Genomic DNA, 9,444 nt, shown 5'->3' with positions numbered 1-9,444 from the left:
CCGGGGGGAACAGGCGGGTGCACCTCCCTTACCGTCTCGACCCCCCCAAGAGAGAGCCGCTCACGGCACCCGCCACGGTGGCGGAGACCCGAGGGACACGCTGGGAAAGGGGAACAACACCACCGCTCGGCCTCGGGCACCTGAGGGACGACCTGGAGCGCTCCAGGAGCACCACGGAGGGCCAGGCGCGGCACGCTCGCACACCGACGGGGGGCGCGCAGCGTGGCGGCGGGGCGGCCCTCCCCGCCGCGGGGAGGGCCGCTCGCGAGGCGTACACCAAAGAGGCACAGCGAGAGCGTCTGCTGCGTCCGAGGACCCCGGTCCCCGCCCGTGCCGGGAGGCGGGGGCGGGAGACCGCGGGTTCGGGGCCGGAGGCCGCACCCCTGCCTTCCGCACACCCCAGCAGGCGGGGCGGAAGAGAGGCGAGGAGCCCGCGGACAGAACGAGAAGAGCGGTCCCGTCCCCCAGGAACGTCCGTCCCTCGTCTGGCACGGCTTAGGCCCAGCCCAGCGGAGCGTGGCACCACCACATCAATCGGTTGACCCACCCAGCCTAAAGCCATGGCGGGAGAGGCCCGCAGGGGAGGCACGGCGAAGACCCGTCACACTGAGGCCCGCTTCCGCCTCGCCGGCGCCCCTTCGTCTCGGGCAAAGAGCAGCCAGCCACCCCAGAACGAGAACGCCTGACACGGGGCACAGAGCCTGTGGGGTGGGGTCGTGCCGGCCACTCACCACCGGGTGCCTGCAGCGGGGGCAGCGCACAGGGTCGAGCACCCGACGCCACCTGGCCCCGCCGCCCTCGGGCTCAGCCAGAGGCCGGAGGCGGCACCGCGGGTCGGGGCAGCCGGGCGCGCACGCAAGAGCCGGCGCGCAGGCCCAAGCGGGCAGCTCAAGCGGCAAGGACCGAGCCGGGCGTCAGACAGCCGCCCCCAGCCCGGAGTCCTGCCCGCGTCCGGAGCCCCAGCGTCTATCGGCGACAGACGCAGAAGAACACCGTGTCAGCACCTATCTGGTGGCAAAAAGGCCCCATTTCCGGCGGAAGAAATCATCGCACCCGACAGCGGGGCCCACCCACGAGGTTCACGGGGGCCCCCGGAACCTCGGTCCAGCCACCTGCCCCCAACACTTCCCCATCCACACTTGCCCCGGAGCACCCGGGGCCACCTGGTCGACCCGGGGATGGAGGGGTGGCAGAGTGGGCCGGGGACACGGGGGAGAGGGAGCGGGCTGGGGACGCCCTCCCCGGTCCCCCCACGCGGGCAGGGACCGGTCCATCCGAGTCTCCGGGCCAGGACTTAGTTCCAAGAAAGAAACACAGCACCCCTCCGAGCCGCCTCCGATGAGCGGGCCCCATGAGGGACCACGCCCGGGCCCGGGAGCCCCTCCCCGGGCCACCCGGTATGGTTCGCGCCAGTCCCCACCTCCCGGCCCGGACTCGGGGTGGAGGGCGGAAGGGGGAGACAAAGTCGCGTCCGACGACCGGGACCCACGCGGGCACGCTGACAGGCCGGGTGCACCCTCACCGGCCACCTGCGCGAGCAGGGGCCGGTCCGTCCACGTCTCCGGACCCATCGGGACTTGAACCCATTTCTCCAGGGATACGCCCGGAGCCCACGGGGCAACGCAACCAGGCCCGGGCCAGCCTCTCCGGGTCACCGCTGGCGGCCCAGGCCGGTCCTCACCTCTGGAGTCCGGCTCGGAAAACCATCGGCCCGAAAGCATCTGACGACCGGGACGCACGCGCGTCCACCACCGAGCCCGTGGCGGCCTCCACCGGCCTCAACGCTCGGCCCGAGCCGGTCCCCACCTCCGGAGCGGGACGCGGGGGCACCGGGAAAGGGAGGTGGGGGGGGGTCGGGGAACGAACGCTCCCAAGGGCGGCCCAGGAGAAGGCCGGGCCACCAAGTCCCAGGCGCTCCGGGCGCGGCAGACCCTCTCCTCTCCCACCGCGGCGGCACGACCCGACATGGGTTCCCGCGGCCGGAGGGGCACAGGCGCATGCTGGTCGACCCGGCCAGGCGGCCCCTCAGCCCCGGCTCGGGAGCGTGGCGGCAGTCACAGCCCCATAGATCTGCAGGCCCAATCTCAGGCGACAGCAGGAGGCGCCTACGCCTCGGCGCCACCGGGGCTGCCAGCACCAGCGTGGCCCGCCTCCCGGAACTCTGCTTCGGGCCCGGCGGCTGAGTCACAGCCCTCGACAAGGTCGCCGGAGCTCCGGAGGGAAGGGACAATATAAAAGCGGCCGCCAGGTGGCGCCCGACAACCGGCTCGAACGTCCCCGGGCCGGATCCCTGTCGCCGACCGGCCACTGAGGACGCCGGAGCGCCGGGCCGCCCAAACGCCCGAGCTCCTCCCGGAGCGGGGCGGGCGTCCCGCGCGGACTCGAGGGGTCCGCCTCGGAGCTAGCTCCCGGCCCGACACGACACGACACGACACGGCGCGTCCCGATCCCCGCCAGCACACGGGGGCAGGGGTAGCTGGCAAGATGCCGCCGGGAGGCTGCCTGGAAGGGGACGCGATTCCAGGCCATGGGGGGGGGCGCAGGGAATTCCACGGAGACGCCCACAGTGCCACAAGCGAGATCCCCAGCTCCCCGGAGGGTGAGAGGGAGGGAGGGAGGGAAGGCGGGGACCAGCAAAACGAAACCAGGCAAGCGCTCAGAGAACGACGCAGGAATTCATCCCTTCTGGCACGGAGAAGGGCTTTGGAAAGCTGACACGCAGAGCCCAGAAGCTAGAAACGAAAGTAAACATACACTCTGGCCCCACACAAATGGAAACAAACATCTATTTCCGCACAGACCGCGACAAAGTCCAAAGAGAACACATGGGTGCGTGGGTGGGGAACACGAACTTGAGGTCAGAACGTGGATTTCAAAATGGACTGACCACAGTCACCGGCGGGCGGGGGCAGGGGCGGGGGCGGGGGGGCGTGGAGCAGCGAGTCAACAGCCATCCACTAAAGAAACCACGTTCCAGGACATCTACACAATGCAACGTGGTGAGTGTGCGTGCGAGTGCGTGCGTGTGTGTGTGTGTGCGTGCGTGCGTGTGCGTGTGAGAGAGAGATTTACAGTAAAGGTTCACAGTGACCTGTCGTCCCACCAAAATCAAACCAAGCCAAACTACCAAAAAGTCAAAGTCAAGCTCTGGGACTGCTCTGGCCCTTCAAGGAGTACGTAAAGGCACACACATATGTAGTGTGTATGCACACGTGTACACGTACAGACACACACACGTGTACACATACACACACACACGCATCTGAAAACCTCAAGCATGTCCCATAAGAGGTTCCTGTCCAAAACAGAGCAAGGCCTCATGCAACGCAGCCCCCCCAGAACAAGCAACCCGATGGGGAAAGTGGGCAGGAGGCCTGAACAGAGCAGACCAAGACCAGGCATTTTCATCCACAAGGAAACAAAGCCAGAAAAAACCAACAGAAAACAACGCCCACAAAGGAAACAAAGCAACAAGGACGACGACCCCCACCACTCCAACAGCAACCGCAACACAGTTTTCCACTGTCAACAAAGCAACCAACAGTACCTTTCTTGGGGGGTGGGGGCGGGGACAAAACCAAAAGCCAAAGGAAACCTTTCCCTGAAATACAAGAAACAACTGGGGCTGCCTAGCTGGCGCACTGCTTAAGAATCCGCCCGCCACTGCAGGGGACACGGGTTCGATCCCTGCTCCAGGAAGGTCCCACATGCCGCGGAGCAACGAAGCCCGTGAGCCACAACGACTGAGCCCATGTGCCGCAACTCCTGAAGCCCCCGTGCCTGGAGCCCGTGCTCCGCACCAAGAGAAGCCACTGGCAATGAGGAGCCTGCGCACCACAACGAAGGGGAGCCCCCACTCACCGCATCGGAAAGAAAGCCCGCGCACAGCAAAAAAAGACCCAACGCAGCCCATCAAATACAGAACAATTTTTTTTTTTAAATGGAGGGTATGATAAAAAGCACTGGCATTTCTCTGCACAAGCATACACGGCCAGGCCCAGGATCTGGAATCGCGACAGCAAGTTCACAACGGCAGAGGAAAGTGGCTCCTGACGGGACACCTATTTTTCACGCTGAGAGAGACCACCACCATGTCATGCTGGAGGACTCAGAGATATCACCTGGCGCCTGACAGAATGGCTCCCCGACAACAGATGACACTACGGAAAACAGCACAGAAGTCCCTGAAAGCACTGCACCAACAACTACTACGTGACCCAGCAACTCCACTACGTGCCCACCGAGGGGGTGAGGGTGACACATACATACACGTGTATGTGTATCCACACCTATCCCTATGTAGCCATAGTTAGGGACATACCAATAGCGCTCTCTGTGTGCATACGTCTCTACCTAGTCACACACAGGCGCGCGCGCGTTTATGACTCAACCCTACCAGGGAATGAAGTCTTGCCATCCGCGGAAACATGGAGAGACCCAGAGGGTATTGCGCTACACAAGATACCTCAGGTCGCGAGACTATCATGTCTGTGAAGAACGTACACAGCAATACACACACATGAACACAAAGAAGGAACCGCAAACAGGTTCCTCGACACCTAAAAGGAACAAATGGGGGGTGGCCAGAGGAGGGAGGGAGGGGGGAAGAGGGAGACGAGTGCAATAGGTGAGGGAGAGGAAGCGGTGCCCACTTCTAGTTATGAAATAAACAACTCACTCGCAGGATGTCATGTACAGCAGGCGGAATAGAGTCCATCCTACTGTCATGACATCGAATGGTGAAAGACAGTAACGAGACTTATCACGGAGATCCCTGGGTCATGTGTAAACATAGCCACTCGCTAGGGTATACACCTGAAAACCAATATACTCTTGTCAGTCTGTTAGACTTCCATTTTAAAAGGGCGGGGGGAGGAGGGAGGGAGGGGGGAGGGGGGCAGAGAAAGGAGGAAGAGGAAGAGGAGGGTGGTGGGGGAGGAGGAGGAGGGGGAGGAGGAGGAGGAGGAGGAGGAGGAGGAGGAGGAGGAGGAGGAGGAGGAGGAGGAGGAAAAAGATGGCTTGCCTTGAAGAAATCAACAAAAGGAAAGAGCGAGAGAGACAGAGACAGAGGCAGAGAGAGAGGCGAGATCAAGAGTGGACACTCAGGTGACTGCAAGAGTTAAGGGAGATTAAGACAAGAAACAAACTCCCAACAGTAGTTTGGTAAGTCCAAAATCAAGATTTGGATATCATGCTGGCATCAAGCACCAACCCTTCTAAATGGACACAAAGACACACAGGCCTCCCTCACTTGGGGCGGGGGGGTCGTCAGGACCAGGAAATGACCATGCAAGCGGAAGCTGGAAAAGGCAACCTTGTTCATCCACGGCGGAAACATACCATGGTCCCACAGCATTCAAAACATTGTATCAAAACATGTACAAACGGCTCTTCCTCACTCCCAATGAAAACTGCAGAGAACGTCCAAAACAGCCAACGTGTGATTTGCTTAGTAGATTGTCATGGAGAGCCTCGACCAGAAAGCATCGCTTTCGGTTTGTAACATCATAGGAACAGCAGTCTCAACAGCGCTTGCCTTCTTGGTGCAGTATCATTTCTACGCCTGGATACACAGTCCTACTTTGGGGTGGGGGGGTGGGGGTGAGGGAGCCCTGCCAGCAGTTCCTATTTTTCAAAGCAGACCTCTTCCCCCTCCCCCCAACCACCACCACCATTTTTCTTATTTTTTTTCTCTTTCCTCTGGTCTCAGGTTCTGCCCAATCCAGTCCACTGGCCTCCATCCCAGGCCACTGTGGGCTGTGTGTACAGATTTGCAAGATGAAGACAGTTCTCCCCAGAGAACCGGGCAGCTGCCCGGCTGAGATCTAAAAACCGATCTGCTCATGCAGTTCCACTTTTTCTTTTTCTCTTTTAAATGGGCTTCTTTCTGTCAAGGAGAAGATTTCCAAATCCAAAGGAGACCGAAAGATTTCTAGGTTCCACAGCTTCAGGATTCCATGGATCGGGGGTGTCAAAAAGTCTGCGCAGGGCCTTCAGTACAGGCCGTCTTTCTCAGCACACACAAGTCAACCCGAGACCAAGGCAACCTGAGGGCAAAACCCCTCGCTTGATTTCATTTCTCCCATTAGGCCCCGAACATCAGAGCGCGTGTGACAGAGAGAGAGAGAGAGAGAGAGAGAGAGAGAGAGACAGAGACAGAGACAGAGACAGAGACAGAGAGACAGAGAGAGAGAGAGAGAGAGAGAGATAGAGAAACCCCACAAAAGAGAAACAAACGAAAACCCCAGCAAAGGTTCCATACATTGTTCGCCAGGATTGGAAGTGATGACGTCGTTGCAGGGGAGGGGGAGAATATGCGGAGGGCACTTGGAAACCTCGCGGTTGCAGCCAGCAGGTGCTGACAGATACGTTTTTGAAACCGGCTGGCGGCGCCCTTGAGCTTCCTACGGTTCTGACCATACCCGTTCTCAGGGAGGTGGCTGTGGAGCCCAGGATAGGCCACGCCAAAATGCACCTCCGTGGCACAGTGATCATTTGGCATGACGGTGACCTCAAGAAGGCGGCCAACACAAGAGGGACCCTCGGGCTCTCCTTTGTGTCTCCCTGAAAGCGAGACATCCATCTCTCTCTCCGGAGAAAGGCGCACTCCCTGCATCTGCACCTGGAGTTAGGAGGACGCTCCGATCCCCAAAGTAGGGAATTCATTCGGGCCGAGAAGCCTAGGGAGACAAACACTGTGACTTCTTTCAGGGACCGCCCCAAGCCCAAACTCTGTTTAGAGTCTTCCTTCGCTCAGGGCACACCCGAAAGCTAAGTCTCTCGGTCTGATCCCTGTCTCACACATGTACTGTCCCTTGGTCTACACAGTCGAAAAGCTGCCCGCCTCAGCCACTTCTCACGGCTAGAAGGTAAAACAACAACAACAACAAACGAACACGTGTTCCCGCTCCCGCTTCCTCTATCCGCCTTGAGTCCATGTTAGGATGAGTCCAGCCACGAGGACTCAAGAGGGGCAGAGGGGGAGATTCCCCCCCCCAAACAGGAAGGCATCTGGAACTCTCTTCCCAGTGGCCACCCGGCTCAACTCTGGGTGCCTGAACCCTAGTTTGCCTCCTTTCGATTTTTAAATGCTCTTCCCTGGGTTAGAATCACAAGGAGAGATGCTCACGTGTGTATGTCTTCCAAGTTTTACGTGACATGGGGCAGCCCTCCTAAGAAAGCAAAGAAAGACTCAGAGAAGTGGCAACACCTACAATCTCTTCGGTTCTGCTGAGGAGAGGGAGGAAATCTGGGAAAGTAACTATACTATGGCCCGGGCTGGTGGGTGCAGGGGGTGGGGGGGCGGGGGAGAGTTAAGGGAGCTAAAGGAGGATGAGATTTCTTAGAAACTCATTCTTAGGCACAGAAACATTGGATGGATGTGGGACCCCACCTCTTCTTTTCCCTTGTGTTGGGAAGATCATTTGGCTCCTGCCAGCTGGGGTTTCATTCCCCCACGAATCATCAGGCGAGTGCTCCGGAGAAAAGAGCAAGAACACAGGTCAGGAGAACATGGAGAAGATGGCTGCCGGATGCCCGGGGCCACACGGATGTCTTCGGGGGCACAGGCACGTCCACGATCTGTGGACCATGTCTACGGCAGATTGGGTGTGTAGGTCATTTTGAACAGGCTCCCATCCACCTGCCCTCATTGGGGTCCTGTCTCCAGCTCCCCTGAGCGGTGCCGTCACGGCTAGGTGAAGACAGGGCTCCTCCAGGGGCGGGCCCGTGCCAGAGAAAGGGAGACGGCAGTGAAGTCATCGAGCTTCGGGTACTTCTACCAGAGTGACTCTCCTTCATCAAGTCCCCGGCAGGTGGAGGGACACGTCTTTCTGACACGGTGGGGCCAGGGGAGGCTTAGAAAAAGGCTTCTGACAACCGCACCATCAAGTATGAGCTCTCCGTTTCCTTGACGGAAGAGTCCCTCACTTTCCCAAGTGGTAGAGCTAGGAACGGGCCCCTTGGGTCCCATCTTCCACGTGAGAATGACATGCTGACTTTACCCCTCTTCAAGGCGGAGTTTGTAAAAGGTCAGCCCTGGAGGAAGGACCCAGCTTGTCAGTCCTCTCATGCTATCATCCAAGCCAAGGAGAGCCGTGCCAGGCCTCCACGGAAGGAATACGGTGGTCGGCTGCCTTTGGAGAAGATGGCTCTGTGAGCAGCAGCATGGAAACCAACCGAGAAGCAGGGGCCACTCTAGAGGCCAGCAGGGTCCTTAGGGGCCCAGCCAGGCCAGGCCAGGCCAGGATGGAGAGAGGGGATGGAGCCGGACCTTTGAGGCCCTAGCCTCCACAGCACCTGGGATTCTGCTGGGATTCTTGAGAAACTCGCTCCACATTCTAGAAGGGCCTGCGTGTAACAAAGATACGAAGCCATACTTTCCTTAAAGAGCACCTGCCCTCAGGAAGTGGCACTCAGCACGCTCACTGGTGATGGGCCAGACACACCCATAAACACTCAGGTTCCAGGGAAAAGCTTTGCTCAGCTCTTTCTCCCCTTCTGTCCTCAAAACACAAAGCCATCGCTTCCGGATACCAGGGAAGCTCTCAGGTAGGTTGTGCTGGGGCGGGCGCCAACTAGAACTGTGAAGAGGGGAGATTTGAGCCACAGAAGCTCTGGGGCCCCGAGGAAAGACGCCGCCGCCGATCCACCTCTCGCACCTTCCTATCAGCGGGAGGGCCAGGGACTCTCCCTCCGCACAGGATCCTGGCCACACACAAGGGAGGGCCCACACCCACTTTCCTGCTCCTCTTTGCCTGGGGTGGGTTCAGAGACACTGGACTCGGCTCATCCCTCTCCACAGCGGCTCGTCCCTCTCCACAGCCGTGCACGGCAGGCAGCAGAGCAGAAGAACAAGAGCTGGCATCGTCCACCGTTCACATAGCTGCTCCATTCCCGTCCACGCGCATCCGGATGGGGCGCACAGACAGGGCGCTCGTCCTGAGGTCACCGTGTCGCTCCAGGTGCGGATTCCCGAGATGGTGACATCTCGGTCGAGGAGACTCTCCCCTGTGAGACCACAGGCTTGGCAGTATTGCCGAGAGCATGCTTCGTGGGCCATCTGCAATTCCATGTCACCGGAAACATACCGTGTCAAACTTGTGCTCGGCCTCCAAGTCAAAGGGCTGCCTGAGGACTTTGACCGACAATTCCAGTTGCTCCTGGCCTAAGAGACACAGCTTCTCCCAAGGAAACAAACCGTAACACAATGTAAAGTCTGACCTACCTCCAGACGCGTGTTTGACGTGGCACGGCCATGTCCGGAGGCTCATGTGACTTCCATGCGGGGGCAGCCTGGGAACCGCCTTTCTGAGTCTCCCCCTCCCCGTGCGACCCCAGGGTAGGGCTGGTGCAAAGAGAACGCTGGATGGGATGTAGGCATTGGAAGCGAAGCCACAGCCAAGGCTCTCTGCAGGCTGTCGCCATCCCACATGGTGACAGGTG

The sequence above is a fragment of the Hippopotamus amphibius genome, chromosome 15 (assembly GCF_030028045.1).
Source record: "Hippopotamus amphibius kiboko isolate mHipAmp2 chromosome 15, mHipAmp2.hap2, whole genome shotgun sequence".
Lineage (NCBI taxonomy): Eukaryota > Metazoa > Chordata > Mammalia > Artiodactyla > Hippopotamidae > Hippopotamus > Hippopotamus amphibius.
The sequence above is the reverse complement of the archived record's forward strand: the minus strand, read 5'-3'. Positions refer to the sequence as shown.